This window comes from Gasterosteus aculeatus, chromosome 15, assembly GCF_964276395.1.
Source record: "Gasterosteus aculeatus chromosome 15, fGasAcu3.hap1.1, whole genome shotgun sequence".
Classification (NCBI taxonomy): Eukaryota; Metazoa; Chordata; class Actinopteri; order Perciformes; family Gasterosteidae; genus Gasterosteus; species Gasterosteus aculeatus.
The window spans coordinates 19,768,082-19,792,239 of record NC_135703.1 but is presented as its reverse complement, the minus strand read 5'-3'; the positions used below and the strand labels follow the sequence as shown (position 1 = coordinate 19,792,239).

The window sequence follows — 24,158 nt, the reverse complement described above, 5'->3', positions numbered from 1 at the left end:
GCTTTAGCACCAACCACTACACTTGATCTTAGCCAAAAGGCCGAGAAGCGATAACACCTAACTGTTTGTTTGCAGACCCAACGTACCAGCACATTGCTCAATTGTCGGGGTGCGGTTCTTTCAACTGGGCGTAGCAGTCGCTTGCTACTTAGCAACCCACTCCCCACGCTGCCCCCTTCCGCGAAAATCATTGATTTGTTTACAAGCAAAAGAGTAAACTCCTGCTGAAATCTGGTTGATTTCACTGTTGTTTCAGACAGTGATTTGAGACTTGCTGCAAGGCTCCACTAGAGACTCCAGTGATGATTAATCACTGCAAAGTCCTGCTGAAAATCTTGTTGATTTCACAATGAATTCAGACAGTGATTTGCTGATTTGAGACGTGCTCCACTGGAGACTCCAGTGCAGTGATGATTAATCCCTGTAAAATCCTGCTGAAATCTGGTTGATTTCACTGTTGTTTCAGACAGTGATTTGAGACTTGCTGCAAGGCTCCACTAGAGACTCCAGTGACGATTAATCACTGCAAAGTCCTGCTGAAAATCTTGTTGATTTCACAATGAATTCAGACAGTGATTTGCTGATTTGAGACGTGCTCCACTGGAGACTCCAGTGCAGTGATGATTAATCCCTGTAAAATCCTGCTGAAATCTGGTTGATTTCACTTTGGATTCAGACAGTGATTTGAGACTAGGGACTCCAGTGATAAGTAAACACAACTTTGTGCTCCATTGTCAGGAGCCTCTGTCCAACTAATTTTCTTTTCACACAAGTACATGAGGCTCCGCCAATTGGCAGAGCCTGCCAAAAATATGGTCAACTCATTGTTGTTCCTCTCCACGGAAGTCTTTAGTAAAAGGCGAAAGACTTATGCGTATTGAAGAGAAACCAAAGTCAGTTGCAGAATCAGGTGGCAGGCAGCCTTATATCCCAGTCGCAACAGTGATCCCTCTTGTGGTTGGGATTGGTTGAGCTGCGGTTGTCCAATGCCAAACCCATTCCCCAGCACCAGCCATCAAAAAATCATTGATTTGTTTACAAGCAAAAGTGTAAAGTCCTGCTGAAATGTGGCTGATTTCACTTTGGATTCAGACAGTGATTTGCTGATTTGAGACTTGCTCCACTGGAGACTCCAGTGCAGTGATGATTCATCCTGAAATCTGGTTGATTTCACTTTGGATTCAGACAGTGATTTGCTGATTATAGACTCCCTCCACTGGAGACTCCAGTGCAGTGATGATTAATCCCTGTAAAATCCTGCTGAAATCTGGTTGATTTCACTTTGGATTCAGACAGTGCTGATTTGAGACTTGCTCCACTGGAGACTCCAGTGAGGATTAAACGGGACATCTGGTTTTTCTTTGACTTCAATATCAGGGGAGAGCGCGAACGCAGTCCCCCACTACCACAAATTATGCAGTCGAGATTCCCACATTTGGGGAATTCGCAGTGGTCAGCACAGTCGCAGTGCAATGACTGAGCCTCGCCCTGGGTGAACCACCTTCTTGATCATGGTATCTCCCCTGCCAGGTAAGTATGAGTTGGTGGTGACAGAGGCAGGGACGGTATTCCCAGTCACAGCATTTGTGGTGACGGTTCGCAGATGGCGCCGTCGTCACAGATCAGTGAATTTAAAATCAGTGATTTCAGACTTGCAAAACAAAGGCACCATTGATGAGTAAGCATAAGTCACTTGCCAAAAGCCTCAGTCTTCAAAACTATGTGGAGGTGAGACTTGTTTTACTCAAAGCAGAAATCATTTCCAACACCAAACCACTGATTCAGGTAACCATTTCTTTTATTTTCCACAATTTGAAGGGTGCACCGTTCCCGGAGGTGCTGCAATACCGGGTCGATGCTTGGAGTGAACGGAGGAAGCCCCTTTTTCATCTCCCAGAGCTAAAAATCGGCTTAATATGTAGTCCTCGTATAGAGGACATATCAGATATTAAACTGATAAGAACAGATACTACACTTGATCTTAGCCAAAAGGCCGAGAAGCGATAACACCTAACTGTTTGTTTGCAGACCCAACGTACCAGCACATTGCTCAATTGTCGGGGTGCGGTCCTTTCAACTGGGCGTAGCAGTCGCTTGCTACTTAGCAACCCACTCCCCACGCTGCCCCCTTCCGCGAAAATCATTGATTTGTTTACAAGCAAAAGAGTAAACTCCTGCTGAAATCTGGTTGATTTCACTGTTGTTTCAGACAGTGATTTGAGACTTGCTGCAAGGCTCCACTAGAGACTCCAGTGATGATTAATCACTGCAAAGTCCTGCTGAAAATCTTGTTGATTTCACAATGAATTCAGACAGTGATTTGCTGATTTGAGACGTGCTCCACTGGAGACTCCAGTGCAGTGATGATTAATCCCTGTAAAATCCTGCTGAAATCTGGTTGATTTCACTGTTGTTTCAGACAGTGATTTGAGACTTGCTGCAAGGCTCCACTAGAGACTCCAGTGACGATTAATCACTGCAAAGTCCTGCTGAAAATCTTGTTGATTTCACAATGAATTCAGACAGTGATTTGCTGATTTGAGACGTGCTCCACTGGAGACTCCAGTGCAGTGATGATTAATCCCTGTAAAATCCTGCTGAAATCTGGTTGATTTCACTTTGGATTCAGACAGTGATTTGAGACTAGGGACTCCAGTGATAAGTAAACACAACTTTGTGCTCCATTGTCAGGAGCCTCTGTCCAACTAATTTTCTTTTCACACAAGTACATGAGGCTCCGCCAATTGGCAGAGCCTGCCAAAAATATGGTCAACTCATTGTTGTTCCTCTCCACGGAAGTCTTTAGTAAAAGGCGAAAGACTTATGCGTATTGAAGAGAAACCAAAGTCAGTTGCAGAATCAGGTGGCAGGCAGCCTTATATCCCAGTCGCAACAGTGATCCCTCTTGTGGTTGGGATTGGTTGAGCTGCGGTTGTCCAATGCCAAACCCATTCCCCAGCACCAGCCATCAAAAAATCATTGATTTGTTTACAAGCAAAAGTGTAAAGTCCTGCTGAAATGTGGCTGATTTCACTTTGGATTCAGACAGTGATTTGCTGATTATAGACTCCCTCCACTGGAGACTCCAGTGCAGTGATGATTAATCCCTGTAAAATCCTGCTGAAATCTGGTTGATTTCACTTTGGATTCAGACAGTGATTTGCTGATTATAGACTCCCTCCACTGGAGACTCCAGTGCAGTGATGATTAATCCCTGTAAAATCCTGCTGAAATCTGGTTGATTTCACTTTGGATTCAGACAGTGCTGATTTGAGACTTGCTCCACTGGAGACTCCAGTGAGGATTAAACGGGACATCTGGTTTTTCTTTGACTTCAATATCAGGGGAGAGCGCGAACGCAGTCCCCCACTACCACAAATTATGCAGTCGAGATTCCCACATTTGGGGAATTCGCAGTGGTCAGCACAGTCGCAGTGCAATGACTGAGCCTCGCCCTGGGTGAACCACCTTCTTGATCATGGTATCTCCCCTGCCAGGTAAGTATGAGTTGGTGGTGACAGAGGCAGGGACGGTATTCCCAGTCACAGCATTTGTGGTGACGGTTCGCAGATGGCGCCGTCTTCACAGATCAGTGAATTTAAAATCAGTGATTTCAGACTTGCAAAACAAAGGCACCATTGATGAGTAAGCATAAGTCACTTGCCAAAAGCCTCAGTCTTCAAAACTATGTGGAGGTGAGACTTGTTTTACTCAAAGCAGAAATCATTTCCAACACCACACCACTGATTCAGGTAACCATTTCTTTTATTTTCCACAATTTAAAGGGTGCACCGTTCCCGGAGGTGCTGCAATACCGGGTCGATGCTTGGAGTGAACGGAGCAAGCCCCTTTTTCATCTCCCAGAGCTAAAAATCGGCTTAATATGTAGTCCTCGTATAGAGGACATATCAGATATTAAACTGATAAGAACAGATTTTTTTTTTTTTTTTTTTTTTTTTTTACTGATAAGAACAGATTTTTTTTTTAATTTTTTTTTTTATTACACATTCCACACCAACACACAATATTACATTACATTGTCATTTTCATCAACACAAAAAAACAACAACATACAGACTGTACCAATGCACCCAATACCATAGCAACCCCCTTCCCCACCCTCTTACCTAAGCTAACACTCCCTTCCATCGCTCCTTGGCTGCATGGTACCCATGCCTCTCCTCCTCCCTCCTTTTCATCCGCCGCACCTCCCCCCTCACCTTCGCCACCACTCCTTCAACCCTGTTCACCTCATTACTTCTTATTAATGCCATTCTGTCATCCCACAGTGCTGCCTTCCCTATTGACAGAATCAACCACAACAAAAAACCCTCCCATCCCCGTCCCCTCAGACCCACCCCCAGCATCAGCATCTCATAACACAGTCCCCCCAGTTTAGGAAAAAAAAAACCCAGCTCTCCCCACATTGTTCTTGCAAACCCACATCCCCAAAATACATGAGATAAGTCCTCGTCTCTGCCACAACCTAATCGTGGGCAGGAGCGCAGCCTTGACAGGCCATGCCTATATAAAGTGTCCCTCACAGGCATCCTCTTATGTAGACATAGCCAGTTGATGTCCTTTAGTCTGTTTGGCAGTTCCTTGTGCTGCGCAAACAGCCACTCCTCCCTGCCCACCCCGCAAACTCTCACAGGTCCCTGTTTTGCAACTATTGCCTTGTATAGTTCCCGATGATCCAGGCCTAGGTCACCTTCCCCGCATTCCTTGTGCCTTTTAGCCCAGCCCATCATCTGCCTGTAGTGTGGTGGCATAACCTCCCCTTTTGGCCGCCCGTTCTCCCATTTAACCCACTTCCTCAAAGGAAAGGATAGCCAAAACATGAGCAGCACATGGTACCAGTGCCTACTAGGGAACTTCACCCCGTTGCAGCAAAAGGAAAAGAAAAGAACATCTAACTTAAGTGGCACATCAGGCACTCCCCTTCCCCCCTCTGGTACCCCTTGTCTCATCCAGCCCCTCCTCACATACTCGTATCCCCCCCACACAAAGGAGAAAACATCCCGCACTAATCTTCTCCTATACTCCGGTGGCAGGGGGAAAACGTACGCCAGGTAAATCATTGACGGCAAAATGTCCGCTTTCACCACCAAAACCCTCCCAGTTAAAGACAAACGTCGGGCCTTCCACAGTCCTATTCGTGACCTTAGTGCTGCCAGGCGCCTCCTCCAGTTCAGCGGCCCACTCTCGCTGTCTTCAAAATCCACCCCCAGTATTCTCATTGGACCCTCGCACTCCGACAATCCAAACAGCCCCCCTCCCCTCCCCTTCCAAGGTCCAAAATATTTAACCTTGGATTTTCCGACATTGACCCTTGCCCCGGATACTTTTGAAAAGGACCCCAAGACGTCCAAAGCACGGAGCAAGGAGCCCTTCGTTGTTAAAAAGAGCGTCATGTCATCCGCGTACTGGGATATCCTCAAATCCCTCTCTCCACCCCCTGGAAGGCGCAATCCCTTCACGCCCGCGTCCGCCCGAATAGCTGCAGCTAGCGGTTCAATATATATAACAAAAAGCAGTGGCGAGAGTGGACATCCTTGCCTCACTCCCGTCTGCTGTGACACCAAAACCCCCATATGCCCATTCACAACCACCCTACTCCCAACCCCCGTGTACATGATCCCTAACCACCTCCGAAAAATTGGTCCAAAACCCATCCTCTCTAACACAGCTGCCAAAAAACCTTGGTTCACCCTATCAAACGCCTTTTCCATGTCCAACCCCACCAGCATCAGAGGGACCCCACGTTCCTCCACCCAGTGAATGCAATCCCTCACCAGCCCTAAATTCCATTGGATGCGTCTCCCCTCCACCCCACACGTCTGATCCTCATTTACCACATGAGGTAGAGCAGATCGGAGTCGTCCGGCCAACACTCTAGCGATGATCTTATAATCAGCACAGAGAAGAGTTATCGGCCTGAAATTACCCAAGTCTTCTTTTTCCCCTTTTTTATGTAGCAAGATCAACACCCCCTCCCTCATTGTCCTCCCCAACAGCCCCCCTTCCAGCACTGCACCCACCACTTCTAAAAAATCCTTCCCCAGGATCCCCCAGAACGCCGCATAAAATTCTTTTGGTAACCCATCAATCCCCGGCACCTTTCCCCCTCCCAAACCTTTCATAGCTCCCTCCAACTCTGCGAGACCCACCGGGCGTTCTAGGGCCTCCACCACTTCCCTTGGCACCCTAGCCTCAAGCCCCTTCAAAAAACCTCCTTCCTCCGGTTCTTCCACCTCTTGTGGCCCCATGGCGTCCCCAAAAAAATTGGAGGCAACCCCAACCATCCCCTCCGGATCTGAGACAAGGTCACCATCCTTCCCCCGTAGCCCCGGAATGCACGCTCTTGCCCGGGCAGCCCTCACCTGTTTAAAAAACATGGGCGAACAGGTCTCTGCTACATTGATGGATTCCCTCCCACATCTCCTCAGTAACCCATCAGCTTTTCCCTTAAAGTATAGGCCCAAATTCCCCCTCACCTCCCTCTCCCTCTGCTTATCCCTTCTTTCCCCCTTGTTCTCCGCCTCCATCATAGCCTGCAGCTCCCTTTGGAGCCTCCTAAACCCCCCCTTCTCCTCCCTCGCTCGTTGTGAACAATATCCCACAGTCAACTCCCTGGCGTTTACCTTCACATATTCCCACCACTCCACAATATTGTCAAAAAAAGGCTTCAGTGAGACCCACCCCTCATAGTGTAAAGTGAAGGCTCTACGGAAAGCCTCCTCCTCCAAAACCCCACAATTCAACTTCCAGTAACCCCTTCCAAAAATTGGGGCCGCCACCGAAAAGGCCACCTCAAGTTGGTTGTGGTCTGAGAACCACACTGGTCCCACAACGGCCCTCCGTACAGCAGCCACAGCAGGCACAAAAACAAAATCAATCCGAGTACGGGAACCCCGTGTATTCGACCAAGTGATGCCCTCCCTTGCCGGCTCGACTGCCCTGTACCCATCCTTCAGCATGAAAGCCTGCACCACCTCTTCCAAATACGGCCGACTGAAATCCCCTGTCCCCTCCAAAGAGACGTTGAAATCCCCCCCTAGAACCACCACCTTATTCGTGACACACACCTCCTTAAGTGCAATAAAAAGGGCCTTACGTCCTTTCGGCTCCGCTGGTGCATACACATTGATAAATCTAAAGAAAACCCCCCTCCATAATGCATCCACCACCAGTACCCTCCCCTGCACTACTGAGAAGCTGTCCCGGACCTGGAAATCTTTATTTCCAAACAGGATTCCCACCCCTGAGGAGTGTACCCCCCCTACACCCCATCTCGACTCACCCTTGAGCCAGCCCTCCGAAAACTCCCTGACATCCCCACCATCCTTTAGATGCACTTCCTGCAGAAAGCAAACATGTAGGGGCGTCTGTAACAGGTATTGGAAAACACTCGCCCTTTTCACAATATTTCTCATACCCCTGACATTTATGGTCACCACTGAAAACAAGGCCATTCAATACTTCACAAATGTGCCCCCCCCCCCCCCTTTACCCTCTGTTGGCAAGCAACCATCTTCCAGTTGATCATTGTTGGCAACATATTCCTGCAGTACCGGGCTTTGAGAAACGTCCTGGGGCGGCTCCCTCCGCGGAGTCCCCCCGGTTTTCTCCATTCCTGCACCACCCGATGAAATCTCCACAGAAGCCTGTTGGCTCCTACCCTCCGACTCGGATCCTGGGGGTTCCCGGCTCTCCCCCATCGCACGGCCGTCTGCCAGCTTCTTCTTCCTCCTTCTCGACCTGTGCACCTGTGGTCCAGCCTCGGTTGCTTCTGCCGAAGACTCAGCCTGCTCACCCCTGGATGAACTGCTCCTCTTCCTGACCCCCTGGATTGTCTCTTTCCTGGTGTCCTCCTCCTCCGAGCTGATCACACAGTCTGCCCAGGACCCCACCAGTGGCAGAGAGTCTCCCAGGCTCACAACCACTTGTGTGTCCATCCGCTCCTCCGTTTCGTTTGCGCCGATGTGGTCAGTCGCAGACTCGTCCCGTGCAGCAGCCCTTCCCTCCTCTCCAGAGAGCGACTGTAGTGCCTCCTCCAACGGGGTGAGGACAGAGACCTCCCCCTGCACTGCTACCTCTGCGTAGCTACGGGTTGTGGTTGTGCAGTCGCGGACAATGTGCCCCTCTCCTCCGCATCCATGGCACGTCTTTGGGGCCCCGCACGTGGCCACGCTGTGTCCCCTTCCACCACAGTTCCAGCATCGCCCTTCGGTGCAGTCCGTCGCCATGTGCCCAAAGCTGCGGCATTGCCTGCAGAAACTGGGCTGGCCGGAGTAAAAGAGGAAACCCCTGTCCTCACCAATGCTGAAGTAGGCTGGAGGATGCCGCAGCCCACCGCCTCCGCCGGGGTTGTCCTCGAGGAGAACTTTGAATTGTCTCCGCCCTGACCAGATGCCGAAACTGTCCCTCAGGTATCTCACCGCCGACTCCACCTTCCCATACCTCGACAACCAGGATATGACCGTCTCGTCCCCCACATATGGGTTGTACATGTGGACCGTCACAATCTTCAAGTTCCTCTTGCAAAGAGCCTCCACCCGAAACTTTGAAAAGGGCTCTTCTTCCGCCTTTTCCCTCGCTGTCTCCATCACCCTCTCATACACTGCTTGGCTGTGTAGAGTCAGGTCAAAACCACCTCCTGCTGCATTCCACTGCAGGCAGTATACGTGGGCGGGGTCAATCTTCAGTGATCCCACCACGACCGTACGCACGAACCATTCCCTCTTCCCATGTTTCTCATCTTCTTTAACCTTCCAAGTGAATCGCACCGAGTTCCTAAGTCCTGCAGACATGATAGCCTGTGTGAGGACGGGACTCCCGCAACTTTATCCACCAAGCTCCATACACCGCACAGCTTTAGCACCAACCACTACACTTGATCTTAGCCAAAAGGCCGAGAAGCGATAACACCTAACTGTTTGTTTGCAGACCCAACGTACCAGCACATTGCTCAATTGTCGGGGTGCGGTCCTTTCAACTGGGCGTAGCAGTCGCTTGCTACTTAGCAACCCACTCCCCACGCTGCCCCCGTCCGCGAAAATCATTGATTTGTTTACAAGCAAAAGAGTAAACTCCTGCTGAAATCTGGTTGATTTCACTGTTGTTTCAGACAGTGATTTGAGACTTGCTGCAAGGCTCCACTAGAGACTCCAGTGACGATTAATCACTGCAAAGTCCTGCTGAAAATCTTGTTGATTTCACAATGAATTCAGACAGTGATTTGCTGATTTGAGACGTGCTCCACTGGAGACTCCAGTGCAGTGATGATTAATCCCTGTAAAATCCTGCTGAAATCTGGTTGATTTCACTTTGGATTCAGACAGTGATTTGAGACTAGGGACTCCAGTGATAAGTAAACACAACTTTGTGCTCCATTGTCAGGAGCCTCTGTCCAACTAATTTTCTTTTCACACAAGTACATGAGGCTCCGCCAATTGGCAGAGCCTGCCAAAAATATGGTCAACTCATTGTTGTTCCTCTCCACGGAAGTCTTTAGTAAAAGGCGAAAGACTTATGCGTATTGAAGAGAAACCAAAGTCAGTTGCAGAATCAGGTGGCAGGCAGCCTTATATCCCAGTCGCAACAGTGATCCCTCTTGTGGTTGGGATTGGTTGAGCTGCGGTTGTCCAATGCCAAACCCATTCCCCAGCACCAGCCATCAAAAAATCATTGATTTGTTTACAAGCAAAAGTGTAAAGTCCTGCTGAAATGTGGCTGATTTCACTTTGGATTCAGACAGTGATTTGCTGATTTGAGACTTGCTCCACTGGAGACTCCAGTGCAGTGATGATTCATCCTGAAATCTGGTTGATTTCACTTTGGATTCAGACAGTGATTTGCTGATTATAGACTCCCTCCACTGGAGACTCCAGTGCAGTGATGATTAATCCCTGTAAAATCCTGCTGAAATCTGGTTGATTTCACTTTGGATTCAGACAGTGCTGATTTGAGACTTGCTCCACTGGAGACTCCAGTGAGGATTAAACGGGACATCTGGTTTTTCTTTGACTTCAATATCAGGGGAGAGCGCGAACGCAGTCCCCCACTACCACAAATTATGCAGTCGAGATTCCCACATTTGGGGAATTGGCAGTGGTCAGCACAGTCGCAGTGCAATGACTGAGCCTCGCCCTGGGTGAACCACCTTCTTGATCATGGTATCTCCCCTGCCAGGTAAGTATGAGTTGGTGGTGACAGAGGCAGGGACGGTATTCCCAGTCACAGCATTTGTGGTGACGGTTCGCAGATGGCGCCGTCTTCACAGATCAGTGAATTTAAAATCAGTGATTTCAGACTTGCAAAACAAAGGCACCATTGATGAGTAAGCATAAGTCACTTGCCAAAAGCCTCAGTCTTCAAAACTATGTGGAGGTGAGACTTGTTTTACTCAAAGCAGAAATCATTTCCAACACCAAACCACTGATTCAGGTAACCATTTCTTTTATTTTCCACAATTTGAAGGGTGCACCGTTCCCGGAGGTGCTGCAATACCGGGTCGATGCTTGGAGTGAACGGAGCAAGCCCCTTTTTCATCTCCCAGAGCTAAAAATCGGATTAATATGTAGTCCTCGTATAGAGGACATATCAGATATTAAACTGATAAGAACAGATACTACACTTGATCTTAGCCAAAAGGCCGAGAAGCGATAACACCTAACTGTTTGTTTGCAGACCCAACGTACCAGCACATTGCTCAATTGTCGGGGTGCGGTCCTTTCAACTGGGCGTAGCAGTCGCTTGCTACTTAGCAACCCACTCCCCACGCTGCCCCCGTCCGCGAAAATCATTGATTTGTTTACAAGCAAAAGAGTAAACTCCTGCTGAAATCTGGTTGATTTCACTGTTGTTTCAGACAGTGATTTGAGACTTGCTGCAAGGCTCCACTAGAGACTCCAGTGACGATTAATCACTGCAAAGTCCTGCTGAAAATCTTGTTGATTTCACAATGAATTCAGACAGTGATTTGCTGATTTGAGACGTGCTCCACTGGAGACTCCAGTGCAGTGATGATTAATCCCTGTAAAATCCTGCTGAAATCTGGTTGATTTCACTTTGGATTCAGACAGTGATTTGAGACTAGGGACTCCAGTGATAAGTAAACACAACTTTGTGCTCCATTGTCAGGAGCCTCTGTCCAACTAATTTTCTTTTCACACAAGTACATGAGGCTCCGCCAATTGGCAGAGCCTGCCAAAAATATGGTCAACTCATTGTTGTTCCTCTCCACGGAAGTCTTTAGTAAAAGGCGAAAGACTTATGCGTATTGAAGAGAAACCAAAGTCAGTTGCAGAATCAGGTGGCAGGCAGCCTTATATCCCAGTCGCAACAGTGATCCCTCTTGTGGTTGGGATTGGTTGAGCTGCGGTTGTCCAATGCCAAACCCATTCCCCAGCACCAGCCATCAAAAAATCATTGATTTGTTTACAAGCAAAAGAGTAAACTCCTGCTGAAATCTGGTTGATTTCACTGTTGTTTCAGACAGTGATTTGAGACTTGCTGCAAGGCTCCACTAGAGACTCCAGTGACGATTAATCACTGCAAAGTCCTGCTGAAAATCTTGTTGATTTCACAATGAATTCAGACAGTGATTTGCTGATTTGAGACGTGCTCCACTGGAGACTCCAGTGCAGTGATGATTAATCCCTGTAAAATCCTGCTGAAATCTGGTTGATTTCACTTTGGATTCAGACAGTGATTTGAGACTAGGGACTCCAGTGATAAGTAAACACAACTTTGTGCTCCATTGTCAGGAGCCTCTGTCCAACTAATTTTCTTTTCACACAAGTACATGAGGCTCCGCCAATTGGCAGAGCCTGCCAAAAATATGGTCAACTCATTGTTGTTCCTCTCCACGGAAGTCTTTAGTAAAAGGCGAAAGACTTATGCGTATTGAAGAGAAACCAAAGTCAGTTGCAGAATCAGGTGGCAGGCAGCCTTATATCCCAGTCGCAACAGTGATCCCTCTTGTGGTTGGGATTGGTTGAGCTGCGGTTGTCCAATGCCAAACCCATTCCCCAGCACCAGCCATCAAAAAATCATTGATTTGTTTACAAGCAAAAGTGTAAAGTCCTGCTGAAATGTGGCTGATTTCACTTTGGATTCAGACAGTGATTTGCTGATTTGAGACTTGCTCCACTGGAGACTCCAGTGCAGTGATGATTCATCCTGAAATCTAGTTGATTTCACTTTGGATTCAGACAGTGATTTGCTGATTATAGACTCCCTCCACTGGAGACTCCAGTGCAGTGATGATTAATCCCTGTAAAATCCTGCTGAAATCTGGTTGATTTCACTTTGGATTCAGACAGTGCTGATTTGAGACTTGCTCCACTGGAGACTCCAGTGAGGATTAAACGGGACATCTGGTTTTTCTTTGACTTCAATATCAGGGGAGAGCGCGAACGCAGTCCCCCACTACCACAAATTATGCAGTCGAGATTCCCACATTTGGGGAATTGGCAGTGGTCAGCACAGTCGCAGTGCAATGACTGAGCCTCGCCCTGGGTGAACCACCTTCTTGATCATGGTATCTCCCCTGCCAGGTAAGTATGAGTTGGTGGTGACAGAGGCAGGGACGGTATTCCCAGTCACAGCATTTGTGGTGACGGTTCGCAGATGGCGCCGTCGTCACAGATCAGTGAATTTAAAATCAGTGATTTCAGACTTGCAAAACAAAGGCACCATTGATGAGTAAGCATAAGTCACTTGCCAAAAGCCTCAGTCTTCAAAACTATGTGGAGGTGAGACTTGTTTTACTCAAAGCAGAAATCATTTCCAACACCAAACCACTGATTCAGGTAACCATTTCTTTTATTTTCCACAATTTGAAGGGTGCACCGTTCCCGGAGGTGCTGCAATACCGGGTCGATGCTTGGAGTGAACGGAGCAAGCCCCTTTTTCATCTCCCAGAGCTAAAAATCGGCTTAATATGTAGTCCTCGTATAGAGGACATATCAGATATTAAACTGATAAGAACAGATTTTTTTTTTTTTTTTTTATTACACATTCCACACCAACACACAATATTACATTACATTGTCATTTTCATCAACAAAAAAAACAAACAACAACATACAGACTGTACCAATGCACCCAATACCATAGCAACCCCCTTCCCCACCCTCTTACCTAAGCTAACACTCCCTTCCATCGCTCCTTGGCTGCATGGTACCCATGCCTCTCCTCCTCCCTCCTTTTCATCCGCCGCACCTCCCCCCTCACCTTCGCCACCACTCCTTCAACCCTGTTCACCTCATTACTTCTTATTAATGCCATTCTGTCATCCCACAGTGCTGCCTTCCCTATTGACAGAATCAACCACAACAAAAAACCCTCCCATCCCCGTCCCCTCAGACCCACCCCCAGCATCAGCATCTCATAAGACAGTCCCCCCAGTTTAGGAAAAAAAAAACCCAGCTCTCCCCACATTGTTCTTGCAAACCCACATCCCCAAAATACATGAGATAAGTCCTCGTCTCTGCCACAACCTAATCGTGGGCAGGAGCGCAGCCTTGACAGGCCATGCCTATATAAAGTGTCCCTCACAGGCATCCTCTTATGTAGACATAGCCAGTTGATGTCCTTTAGTCTGTTTGGCAGTTCCTTGTGCTGCGCAAACAGCCACTCCTCCCTGCCCACCCCGCAAACTCTCACAGGTCCCTGTTTTGCAACTATTGCCTTGTATAGTTCCCGATGATCCAGGCCTAGGTCACCTTCCCCGCATTCCTTGTGCCTTTTAGCCCAGACCATCATCTGCCTGTAGTGTGGTGGCATAACCTCCCCTTTTGGCCGCCAGTTCTCCCATTTAACCCACTTCCTCAAAGGAAAGGATAGCCAAAACATGAGCAGCACATGGTACCAGTGCCCACTAGGGAACTTCACCCCGTTGCAGCAAAAGGAAAAAAAAAGAACATCTAACTTAAGTGGCACATCAGGCACTCCCCTTCCCCCCTCTGGTACCCCTTGTCTCATCCAGCCCCTCCTCACATACTCGTATCCCCCCCACACAAAGGAGAAAACATCCCGCACTAATCTTCTCCTATCCTCCGGTGGCAGGGGGAAAACGTACGCCAGGTAAATCATTGACGGCAAAATGTCCGCTTTCACCACCAAAACCCTCCCAGTTAAAGACAAACGTCGGGCCTTCCACAGTCCTATTCGTGACCTTAGTGCTGCCAGGCGCCTCCTCCAGTTCAGCGGCCCACTCTCGCTGTCTTCAAAATCCACCCCCAGTATTCTCATTGGACCCTCGCACTCCGACAATCCAAACAGCCCCCCTCCCCTCCCCTTCCAAGGTCCAAAATATTTAACCTTGGATTTTCCAACATTGACCCTTGCCCCGGATACTTTTGAAAAGGACCCCAAGACGTCCAAAGCACGGAGCAAGGAGCCCTCTGTTGTTAAAAAGAGCGTCATGTCATCCGCGTACTGGGATATCCTCAAATCCCTCTCTCCACCCCCTGGAAGGCGCAATCCCTTCACGCCCGTGTCCGCCCGAATAGCTGCAGCTAGCGGTTCAATATATATAACAAAAAGCAGTGGCGAGAGTGGACATCCTTGCCTCACTCCTGTCTGCTGTGACACCAAAACCCCCATATGCCCATTCACAACCACCCTACTCCCAACCCCCGTGTACATGATCCCTAACCACCTCCGAAAAATTGGTCCAAAACCCATCCTCTCTAACACAGCTGCCAAAAAACCTTGGTTCACCCTATCAAACGCCTTTTCCATGTCCAACCCCACCAGCATCAGAGGGACCCCACGTTCCTCCACCCAGTGAATGCAATCCCTCACCAGCCCTAAATTCCATTGGATGCGTCTCCCCTCCACCCCACACGTCTGATCCTCATTTACCACATGAGGTAGAGCAGATCGGAGTCGTCCGGCCAACACTCTAGCGATGATCTTATAATCAGCACAGAGAAGAGTTATCGGCCTGAAATTACCCAAGTCTTCTTTTTCCCCTTTTTTATGTAGCAACGTCAACACCCCCTCCCTCATTGTCCTCCCCAAACGCCCCCCTTCCAGCACTGCACCCACCACTTCTAAAAAATCCTTCCCCAGGATTCCCCAGAACGCCGCATAAAATTCCTTTGGTAACCCATCAATCCCCGGCACCTTTCCCCCTCCCAAACCTTTCATCGCTCCCTCCAACTCTGCGAGACCCACCGGGCGTTCTAGGGCCTCCACCACTTCCCTTGGCACCCTAGCCTCAAGCCCCTTCAAAAAACCTCCTTCCTCTGGTTCTTCCACCTCTTGTGGCCCCATGGCGTCCCCAAAAAAATTGGAGGCAACCCCAACCATCCCTTCTGGATCTGAGACAAGGGTACCATCCTTCCCCCGTAGCCCCGGAATGCACGCTCTTGCCCGGGCAGCCCTCACCTGTTTAAAAAACATAGGCGTACAGGTCTCTGCTACATTGATGGATTCCCTCCCACATCTCCTCAGTAACCCATCAGCTTTCCCCTTAAAGTATAGGCCCAAATTCTCCCTCACCTCCCTCTCCCTCTGCTTATCCCGTATTTCCCCCTTGTTCTCCGCCTCCATCATAGCCTGCAGCTCCCTTTGGAGTCTCCTAAACCCCCCCTTCTCCTCCCTCGCTCGTTGTGAACAATATCCCACCGTCAACTCCCTGGCGTTTACCTTCACACATTCCCACCACTCCACAATATTGTCAAAAAAAGGCTTCAGTGAGACCCACCCCTCATAGTGTAAAGTGAAGGCTCTACGGAAAGCCTCCTCCTCCAAAACCCCACAATTCAACTTCCAGTAACTCCTTCCAAAAATTGGGGCCGCCACCGAAAAGGCCACCTCAAGTTGGTTGTGGTCTGAGAACCACACTGGTCCCACAACGGCCCTCCGTACAGCAGCCACAGCAGGCACAAAAACAAAATCAATCCGACTACGGGAACCCCGTGTATTCGACCAAGTGGTGCCCTCCCTTGTCGGCTCGACTGCCCTGTACCCATCCTTCAGCATGAATGCTTGCACCACCTCTTCCAAATACGGCCGACTGAAATCCCCTGTCCCCTCCAAAGAGACGTTGAAATCCCCCCCTAGAACCACCACCTTATTCGTGACACACACCTCCATAAGTGCAATAAAAAGGGCCTTACGTCCTTTCGGCTCCGCTGGTGCATACACATTAATAAATCTAAAGAAAACCCCCCTCCATAATGCATCCACCACCAGTACCCTCCCCTGCACTACTGAGAAGCTGTCCCGGACCTGGAAATCTTTATTTCCAAACAGGATTCCCACCCCTGAGGAGTGTACCCCCCCTACTCCCCATCTCGACTCACCCTTGAGCCAGCCCTCCGAAAACTCCCTGACATCCCCACCATCCTTTAGATGCACTTCCTGCAGAAAGCAAACATGTAGGGGCATCTGTAACAGGTATTGGAAAACACTTGCCCTTTTCACAATATTTCTCATACCCCTGACATTTATGGTCACCACTGAAAACAAGGCCATTCAATACTTCACAAATGTGCCCCCCCCCCCTTTACCCTCTGTCCCATGGTTGCTCGCTGTTGGCAAGCAACCATCTTCCAGTTGATCATTGTTGGCAACATGTTCCTGCAGTACCGGGCTTTGAGAAACGTCCTGGGGCGGCTCCCTCCGCGGGGTCCCCCCGGTTTTCCCCATTCCTGCACCACCCGATGAAATCTCCACAGAAGCCTGTTGGCTCCTACCCTCCGACTCGGATCCTGGGGGTTCCCGGCTCTCCCCCATCGCACGGCCGTCTGCCAGCTTCTTCTTCCTCCTTCTCGACCTGTGCACCTGTGGTCCAGCCTCGGTTGCTTCTGCCGAAGACTCAGCCTGCTCACCCCTGGACGAACTGCTCCTCTTCCTGACCCCCTGGATTGTCTCTTTCCTGGTGTCCTCCTCCTCCGAGCTGATCACACAGTCTGCCCAGGACCCCACCAGTGGCAGAGAGTCTCCCAGGCTCACAACCACTTGTGTGTCCATCCGCTCCTCCGTTTCGTTTGCGCCGATGTGGTCAGTCGCAGACTCGTCCCGTGCAGCAGCCCTTCCCTCCTCTCCAGAGAGCGACTGTAGTGCCTCCTCCAACGGGGTGAGGACAGAGACCTCCCCCTGCACTGCTACCTCTGCGTAGCTACGGGTTGTGGTTGGGCAGTCGCGGACAATGTGCCCCTCTCCTCCGCATCCATGGCACGTCTTTGGGGCCCCGCACGTGGCCACGCTGTGTCCCCTTCCACCACAGTTCCGGCATCGCCCTTCGGTGCAGTCTGTCGCCATGTGCCCAAAGCTGCGGCATTGCCTGCAGAAACTGGGCTGGCCGGAGTAAAAGAGGAAACCCCTGTCCTCACCAATGCTGAAGTAGGCTGGAGGATGCCGCAGCCCACCGCCTCCGCCGGGGTTGTCCTCGAGGAGAACTTTGAATTGTCTCCGCCCTGACCAGATGCCGAAACTGTCCCTCAGGTATCTCACCGCCGACTCCACCTTCCCATACCTCGACAACCAGGATATGACCGTCTCGTCCCCCACGTATGGGTTGTACATGTGGACCGTCACAATCTTCAAGTTCCTCTTGCAAAGAGCCTCCACCCGAAACTTTGAAAAGGGCTCTTCTTCCGCCTTTTCCCTCGCTGTCTCCATCACCCTCTCATACACTGCTTGGCTGTGTAGAGTCAGGTCAAAACCACCTCCTGCTGCATTCCACTGCAGGCAGTATACGTGGGCGGGGTCAATCTTCAGTGCTCCCAACACGACCGTACGCACGAACCATTCCCTCTTCCCATGTTTCTCATCTTCTTTAACCTTCCAAGTGAATCGCACCGAGTTCCTAAGTCCTGCAGACATGATAGCCTGTGTGAGGACGGGACTCCAGCAACTTTATCCACCAAGCTCCATACACCGCACAGCTTTAGCAGCAACCACTACACTTGATCTTAGCCAAAAGGCCGAGAAGCGATAACACCTAACTGTTTGTTTGCAGACCCAACGTACCAGCACATTGCTCAATTGTCGGGGTGCGGTTCTTTCAACTGGGCGTAGCAGTCGCTTGCTACTTAGCAACCCACTCCCCACGCTGCCCCCTTCCGCGAAAATCATTGATTTGTTTACAAGCAAAAGAGTAAACTCCTGCTGAAATCTGGTTGATTTCACTGTTGTTTCAGACAGTGATTTGAGACTTGCTGCAAGGCTCCACTAGAGACTCCAGTGATGATTAATCACTGCAAAGTCCTGCTGAAAATCTTGTTGATTTCACAATGAATTCAGACAGTGATTTGCTGATTTGAGACGTGCTCCACTGGAGACTCCAGTGCAGTGATGATTAATCCCTGTAAAATCCTGCTGAAATCTGGTTGATTTCACTGTTGTTTCAGACAGTGATTTGAGACTTGCTGCAAGGCTCCACTAGAGACTCCAGTGACGATTAATCACTGCAAAGTCCTGCTGAAAATCTTGTTGATTTCACAATGAATTCAGACAGTGATTTGCTGATTTGAGACGTGCTCCACTGGAGACTCCAGTGCAGTGATGATTAATCCCTGTAAAATCCTGCTGAAATCTGGTTGATTTCACTTTGGATTCAGACAGTGATTTGAGACTAGGGACTCCAGTGATAAGTAAACACAACTTTGTGCTCCATTGTCAGGAGCCTCTGTCCAACTAATTTTCTTTTCACACAAGTACATGAGGCTCCGCCAATTGGCAGAGCCTGCCAAAAATATGGTCAACTCATTGTTGTTCCTCTCCACGGAAGTCTTTAGTAAAAGGCGAAAGACTTATGCGTATTGAAGAGAAACCAAAGTCAGTTGCAGAATCAGGTGGCAGGCAGCCTTATATCCCAGTCGCAACAGTGATCCCTCTTGTGGTTGGGATTGGTTGAGCTGCGGTTGTCCAATGCCAAACCCATTCCCCAGCACCATCCATCAAAAAATCATTGATTTGTTTACAAGCAAAAGTGTAAAGTCCTGCTGAAATGTGGCTGATTTCACTTTGGATTCAGACAGTGATTTGCTGATTTGAGACTTGCTCCACTGGAGACTCCAGTGCAGTGATGATTCATCCTGAAATCTGGTTGATTTCACTTTGGATTCAGACAGTGATTTGCTGATTATAGACTCCCTCCACTGGAGACTCCAGTGCAGTGATGATTAATCCCTGTAAAATCCTGCTGAAATCTGGTTGATTTCACTTTGGATTCAGACAGTGCTGATTTGAGACTTGCTCCACTGGAGACTCCAGTGAGGATTAAACGGGACATCTGGTTTTTCTTTGACTTCAATATCAGGGGAGAGCGCGAACGCAGTCCCCCACTACCACAAATTATGCAGTCGAGATTCCCACATTTGGGGAATTCGCAGTGGTCAGCACAGTCGCAGTGCAATGACTGAGCCTCGCCCTGGGTGAACCACCTTCTTGATCATGGTATCTCCCCTGCCAGGTAAGTATGAGTTGGTGGTGACAGAGGCAGGGACGGTATTCCCAGTCACAGCATTTGTGGTGACGGTTCGCAGATGGCGCCGTCGTCACAGATCAGTGAATTTAAAATCAGTGATTTCAGACTTGCAAAACAAAGGCACCATTGATGAGTAAGCATAAGTCACTTGCCAAAAGCCTCAGTCTTCAAAACTATGTGGAGGTGAGACTTGTTTTACTCAAAGCAGAAATCATTTCCAACACCAAACCACTGATTCAGGTAACCATTTCTTTTATTTTCCACAATTTGAAGGGTGCACCGTTCCCGGAGGTGCTGCAATACCGGGTCGATGCTTGGAGTGAACGGAGCAAGCCCCTTTTTCATCTCCCAGAGCTAAAAATCTGCTTAATATGTAGTCCTCGTATAGAGGACATATCAGATATTAAACTGATAAGAACAGATTTTTTTTTTTTTTTTTTTTTTTTTATTATTATGAAAAAGATCTTTGCACAATACAAACTCATATCTGTGGTCATTTCTCTTCACAATACATCAACAAACCAAACACAAATGCATACAAACTCATTTCTGTAGTTCGGTCTTCTACCAATACATAAACAAACCAAAAACCAAAACCAAATGACAACTTTCAGGGATGAGGTCAGTCTACCTAGTCCCAAGGAACCCCCCTTAACCCAAGTCCTCCCTTCCACCTCTCCAAGGCGGCATGCTTCCCCCACTTCCTGATGTCCATCATTATTCTCCCCTTCAACTCCAGCTCGATCCTCTTCACCACCCCCTCCACGCTAACTTCCTTGTTGTTCACCAGGTCTTGCCTCGCCCGCCACAGGCCCCTCTTGACAAGGCTTACAATTAGCCATGTGAGGACCATTGTCCTTCCCAAGCTCACCCCTCTTTTCACCACACTCCAAGTTAAATGGAACCCCGGGACCAGCTGTACTAGCCACTTATTTGCTCTTTTCCACCCCTCGCTTGCAAAAGTACAGTCCCACATTACATGTCTAATGGTCTCATCGTGTAGACATCCAATCCTCGGGCACACGGGGGCTCTGGTCAAACCATGCCGATAAAGCAGCTCTCGTACCGGCAGGCACCCGTGGAGACATAACCAGTTGAGGTCCTTGAGCCCATTGTCAAGGCCCCGCGGTTGGATCCCCCACCAAACTCCTGCTGGTGTCCCGACCACTGCAGGTGCTACCACTCCCTTCCTGGCGACTTGGTAAAGTGCCCTGTGGCTCAATAACACGCCTGTTCCCGAGGCCTCAGGGTGTGCCCGCAGCCACCTTGCTGCATGATGGTAGTGCCATGGCTGCTGTTCCACCCGGGGAGCTAGATTACTCCAAGCTATCACACCCCTGGCCTGGTAAGAGAAATATAGCCGCATGAAGTGTCCTGATGGATGTGCCACCGGAACAGATAACTGGCTAAACAAAAAGGAAACAAAAATGCAGTCCAGTTTCAGGGGGAGGTGTGGCACATCTCTCCCTCCTGCTTCAATTGCAGCCATCATGCGGGTCCTCGACACATACTCGTATCGCCCTCCCCAGATAAAAGAGAAGACGAGACGCATTAGGGGCCTCCTCATGCTGACAGGCAAAGGATAAATGTATGCCAAATAGAGGAGAGATGGCAGAACGTCTACCTTCAATACAAGTACCTTCCCTATCAAAGTCAGCTTCCTGCTTCTCCAGAGAGCAAGCTTTTTCTGGGCTGCCAAGAAACGCCTGGTCCAGTTGACCGTGGCACTATGGACTATCTCAAAGCTGACCCCCAATACCTTCAGGGGTCCTTCGCAGAGCGGAAGCCCCCCTGGTACGTCCGTCCTGTCTTTCCAGCCCCCAAAGAACTTCAATGAGGACTTGGCGGTGTTTAGTTTTGCGCCAGCTGCCCGCCCAAAGCTCTGGATAATCTCCAAGGATCGAGTTAGGCAGGCATCGCTGTCTAGCAGCAGTGTGGTGTCGTCTGCGTACTGAGACAGTTTGACCCGTAGGCCTCCGCTGCCAGGTATCAGAAAACCCTTAACACCCGGGTCAGCCCGAATGGCCGCCGCCAGGGGCTCCATGTAAAGGATGTAGAGCAGTGGTGAGAGCGGACACCCCTGTCTGACCCCTGCGTGCACCCTAAAAACCTCCCCTAGGTGACCGTTAACCGAAACTGTGCTCCCCACGCTTGTGTACAATACCCGTAACCACCCTACAAACCTATCAGTGAACCCTAATCTGCTTAAAACCCTAAACATGAAACCCCAGTGAACTCTGTCAAACGCCTTTGCCTGATCGAGGCCCACCACCATAAGCGGTAGCTGCCTGTCTTCCGCCCATGCAACAGCGTCCCGGATAAGCTGGAGATTCCATCTCACCGAACGTCCCGCCACTGCGCAAGTCTGATCCACATGGACCACATGAGCAAGTGCTGTGCCCAGACGGTCCGCCAACACCTTTGCCAGGAGCTTGTAGTCGACACACAGCATGGTCAGTGGCCGCCAGTTCCCTAGGTCGGTTGGATCCCCCTTCTTAAAAAGAAGAGAGATAACTCCAGTGGCCAAAGACCCTCCCATCGCACCTGTGCGGAGTACTGCGGAAAGGATCTCCAACACTACAGGGCCCAGAATGTCCCAAAATTTTAGATAAAATTCTGCCGGTAGCCCGTCGATACCTGGCACTTTTCGCCTGTTCATTCTGTTGAGAGCACCCTCGAGTTCTTCAAGGGTGAGCGGGGCATCTAGCGTCTGTGCTATGTTCAAGGGCACTCGCTGGGTCAACAAATCCAGAAAGACCTCCCCACAACCTACGTCTATCTCCTTCTCTGAAAACTCTGTGCGGTAGTATTCGGTGGCGGCCCGCACCATCTGCACCCTATCCGACACAATCCTACCCTGCTCGTCCCTAACCCCGGTCACTACCCGTTTTGCCCTGTCAGCCCTTATTGAGCTGAAGAAAGAAGCTGAACACGTTTCAAAACTCTCAATGAATTTTTCACGTGACTGCAACAGGTAGGCTCTGGCTTTTGACTCAAAGACATCCCTAAGCTGCGATTTGAGGGAGTCACAAGCCTGCTGGTTTAAAGTGCCGTCCGAGTTCCCCCTAGTGTACTCAAGCTCGAGTAGTCGCTGTAGGCGAAGCACTTCTCTCTTTGCCCACCTTGCCTTTCTTTTGCTGTATTGTACACAAAATGCCTTTATTCTCTCTTTGGCAACCTCCCACCACTCAATAGCTCCAGGACACATCGGCCTTAAACCCACCAGACCTCTGAAAAACAGGCGGAAATCTTTAATGAACACCTCCTCCTCCAAGATGTTAATGTTAAGACGCCAGAACCCAGACCCAAAAACTGGTGCACATGAGCGCACCTCCAGCAGTACTCCATCATGGTCAGAGAAAAACACGGGGAGCACTCTGCCTGCCAATAAACTCAAGGACCTCGAGGTAAATATGTAGTCCAGACGCTTTGCTGCGCCCCTTGAGTTCCGCCACGTAGGACCTAGCGCATGTGGTTTAACCCCCTTCAACCCGTCTACTAAGCCATGCTTGGCCATTAAATTGGTGATAAAAACGTCACTGGTATCCCCCCCTCTACCTAGCTCGACATTTAAGTCACCCCCTAAAATAACCTGCCTGCTAGTGGCAAGGTGTGGTTCCACTTGGCCGATCATGTCCTTCCTCTCGGTTGCTGATTGTGGCCCATAAACCACAATAACCCTAAGCTTGACTGTGCCCCATGTCACGTCTGTACCCATTATCCTCCCCTGGACAATAACAAAGGATGCCTCCACCATAATTTCTTTAGAACCAAATAAAATGCCCACCCCAGTAGCGTGGACCCCCCCTACACTCCAGACTGAGTCCCCTTTGGTCCACTCCTTTGCAAAGGTTTGGATGTCCCCAGCATCCCGTAAATGAACCTCCTGCAAAAAACAAATATCGGCTTGGAGTGTGTTCACAAAATCAAAAACAGTCCTCCTTTTCACTATATTCCTCATTCCCCTTGTGTTTAAAGACAGTACCTTAAACGAAGCCATAAAGCAAAGTTCAGACTCCTACTGGGTGTAGGATGTGTCTTTGTCCATCTCTTCAGCCCAGGAAAGGGGCACTGTGTTGGGTGAGTTTACCGGTCGACTAGGCCCGTCATATATGTCCACCCCATACGGGGATGACAACATGAGCAAACCTTGGGGGAGATCGAAATCAATCCCCAGCCCTTCAGCCGTCAAAACGGCCCCTTCCCCCATGCACTGTTCCGCCCCCTCTACTGCAACATTCCCATTTGGGCCCTGTAGTTCCTCCTGAGTTCCACCTTCTTGCACCTCGTCAGTGGACTTCCCTGGCTTCACAGCTTCCTCTCTCCTACTGCCGTCAATCCCCTCCTTTTTGGCTCCCGCATCCTTCTTCTTCCTTTTGTTTTTTTTGCTGCGTTCCTCCTCCGCACCCTCTTCATACTCAGGTGCCTGCTCTTCAAAAACCTCTGAGAGCTTTCGGACCCCTTGCTTCATTGTGGGGAATGATGCACCAAGTGTAAGCTCAGGAAACTCCTCCATCACGCCCTGGTCTGCTGCCCGAGCTACCTCATCCTCCAATACTGCCCCTTCCTCCTGCAATGCGGTCTTCCCTTCTCCCTCTGTGGTTTCTGCTCCGGACCCCATCTGTAGTGGCCCCTCCTCGGAATTCTGCGATGTCTTGGATCCCTTCCCCTGCTCCAAAGTTCTGTTGGAGACTCCCGTTTG

The 24,158-nt window shown here is 49.6% G+C and overlaps 16 non-coding genes across 16 annotated transcripts; all 16 read right to left on the bottom strand.

Moving 5' to 3' along the window:
- Positions 1 to 782: 782 nt before the first annotated feature.
- Positions 783 to 897, bottom strand: LOC120830011 (U5 spliceosomal RNA). Its single transcript, XR_005713784.2, has one exon. It is a non-coding gene; the product is annotated as a U5 spliceosomal RNA (small nuclear RNA).
- Positions 898 to 1,374: 477 nt separating this feature from the next.
- On the bottom strand, positions 1,375 to 1,538 carry LOC144388511 (U1 spliceosomal RNA). The gene has a single exon (XR_013452894.1). It is a non-coding gene; the product is annotated as a U1 spliceosomal RNA (small nuclear RNA).
- Positions 1,539 to 1,814: 276 nt separating this feature from the next.
- Positions 1,815 to 2,005, bottom strand: LOC120829958 (U2 spliceosomal RNA). Its single transcript, XR_005713739.2, has one exon. It is a non-coding gene; the product is annotated as a U2 spliceosomal RNA (small nuclear RNA).
- A 730-nt stretch (positions 2,006 to 2,735) lies between these two features.
- On the bottom strand, positions 2,736 to 2,850 carry LOC144388484 (U5 spliceosomal RNA). The gene has a single exon (XR_013452867.1). It is a non-coding gene; the product is annotated as a U5 spliceosomal RNA (small nuclear RNA).
- Positions 2,851 to 3,341: 491 nt separating this feature from the next.
- Positions 3,342 to 3,505, bottom strand: LOC144388503 (U1 spliceosomal RNA). The gene has a single exon (XR_013452886.1). It is a non-coding gene; the product is annotated as a U1 spliceosomal RNA (small nuclear RNA).
- A 276-nt stretch (positions 3,506 to 3,781) lies between these two features.
- LOC144388455 (U2 spliceosomal RNA) lies at positions 3,782 to 3,977 on the bottom strand. The gene has a single exon (XR_013452847.1). It is a non-coding gene; the product is annotated as a U2 spliceosomal RNA (small nuclear RNA).
- Positions 3,978 to 9,446: 5,469 nt separating this feature from the next.
- On the bottom strand, positions 9,447 to 9,561 carry LOC144388483 (U5 spliceosomal RNA). The gene has a single exon (XR_013452866.1). It is a non-coding gene; the product is annotated as a U5 spliceosomal RNA (small nuclear RNA).
- Positions 9,562 to 10,038: 477 nt separating this feature from the next.
- Positions 10,039 to 10,202, bottom strand: LOC144388541 (U1 spliceosomal RNA). Its single transcript, XR_013452923.1, has one exon. It is a non-coding gene; the product is annotated as a U1 spliceosomal RNA (small nuclear RNA).
- A 276-nt stretch (positions 10,203 to 10,478) lies between these two features.
- On the bottom strand, positions 10,479 to 10,669 carry LOC144388548 (U2 spliceosomal RNA). The gene has a single exon (XR_013452930.1). It is a non-coding gene; the product is annotated as a U2 spliceosomal RNA (small nuclear RNA).
- A 520-nt stretch (positions 10,670 to 11,189) lies between these two features.
- On the bottom strand, positions 11,190 to 11,304 carry LOC144388482 (U5 spliceosomal RNA). The gene has a single exon (XR_013452865.1). It is a non-coding gene; the product is annotated as a U5 spliceosomal RNA (small nuclear RNA).
- Positions 11,305 to 11,815: 511 nt separating this feature from the next.
- Positions 11,816 to 11,930, bottom strand: LOC144388481 (U5 spliceosomal RNA). Its single transcript, XR_013452864.1, has one exon. It is a non-coding gene; the product is annotated as a U5 spliceosomal RNA (small nuclear RNA).
- Positions 11,931 to 12,407: 477 nt separating this feature from the next.
- LOC144388540 (U1 spliceosomal RNA) lies at positions 12,408 to 12,571 on the bottom strand. Its single transcript, XR_013452922.1, has one exon. It is a non-coding gene; the product is annotated as a U1 spliceosomal RNA (small nuclear RNA).
- Positions 12,572 to 12,847: 276 nt separating this feature from the next.
- LOC144388461 (U2 spliceosomal RNA) lies at positions 12,848 to 13,047 on the bottom strand. Its single transcript, XR_013452850.1, has one exon. It is a non-coding gene; the product is annotated as a U2 spliceosomal RNA (small nuclear RNA).
- Positions 13,048 to 18,693: 5,646 nt separating this feature from the next.
- On the bottom strand, positions 18,694 to 18,808 carry LOC144388480 (U5 spliceosomal RNA). Its single transcript, XR_013452863.1, has one exon. It is a non-coding gene; the product is annotated as a U5 spliceosomal RNA (small nuclear RNA).
- Positions 18,809 to 19,285: 477 nt separating this feature from the next.
- LOC120829954 (U1 spliceosomal RNA) lies at positions 19,286 to 19,449 on the bottom strand. Its single transcript, XR_005713735.1, has one exon. It is a non-coding gene; the product is annotated as a U1 spliceosomal RNA (small nuclear RNA).
- Positions 19,450 to 19,725: 276 nt separating this feature from the next.
- On the bottom strand, positions 19,726 to 19,922 carry LOC144388450 (U2 spliceosomal RNA). The gene has a single exon (XR_013452842.1). It is a non-coding gene; the product is annotated as a U2 spliceosomal RNA (small nuclear RNA).
- Positions 19,923 to 24,158: the final 4,236 nt, after the last annotated feature.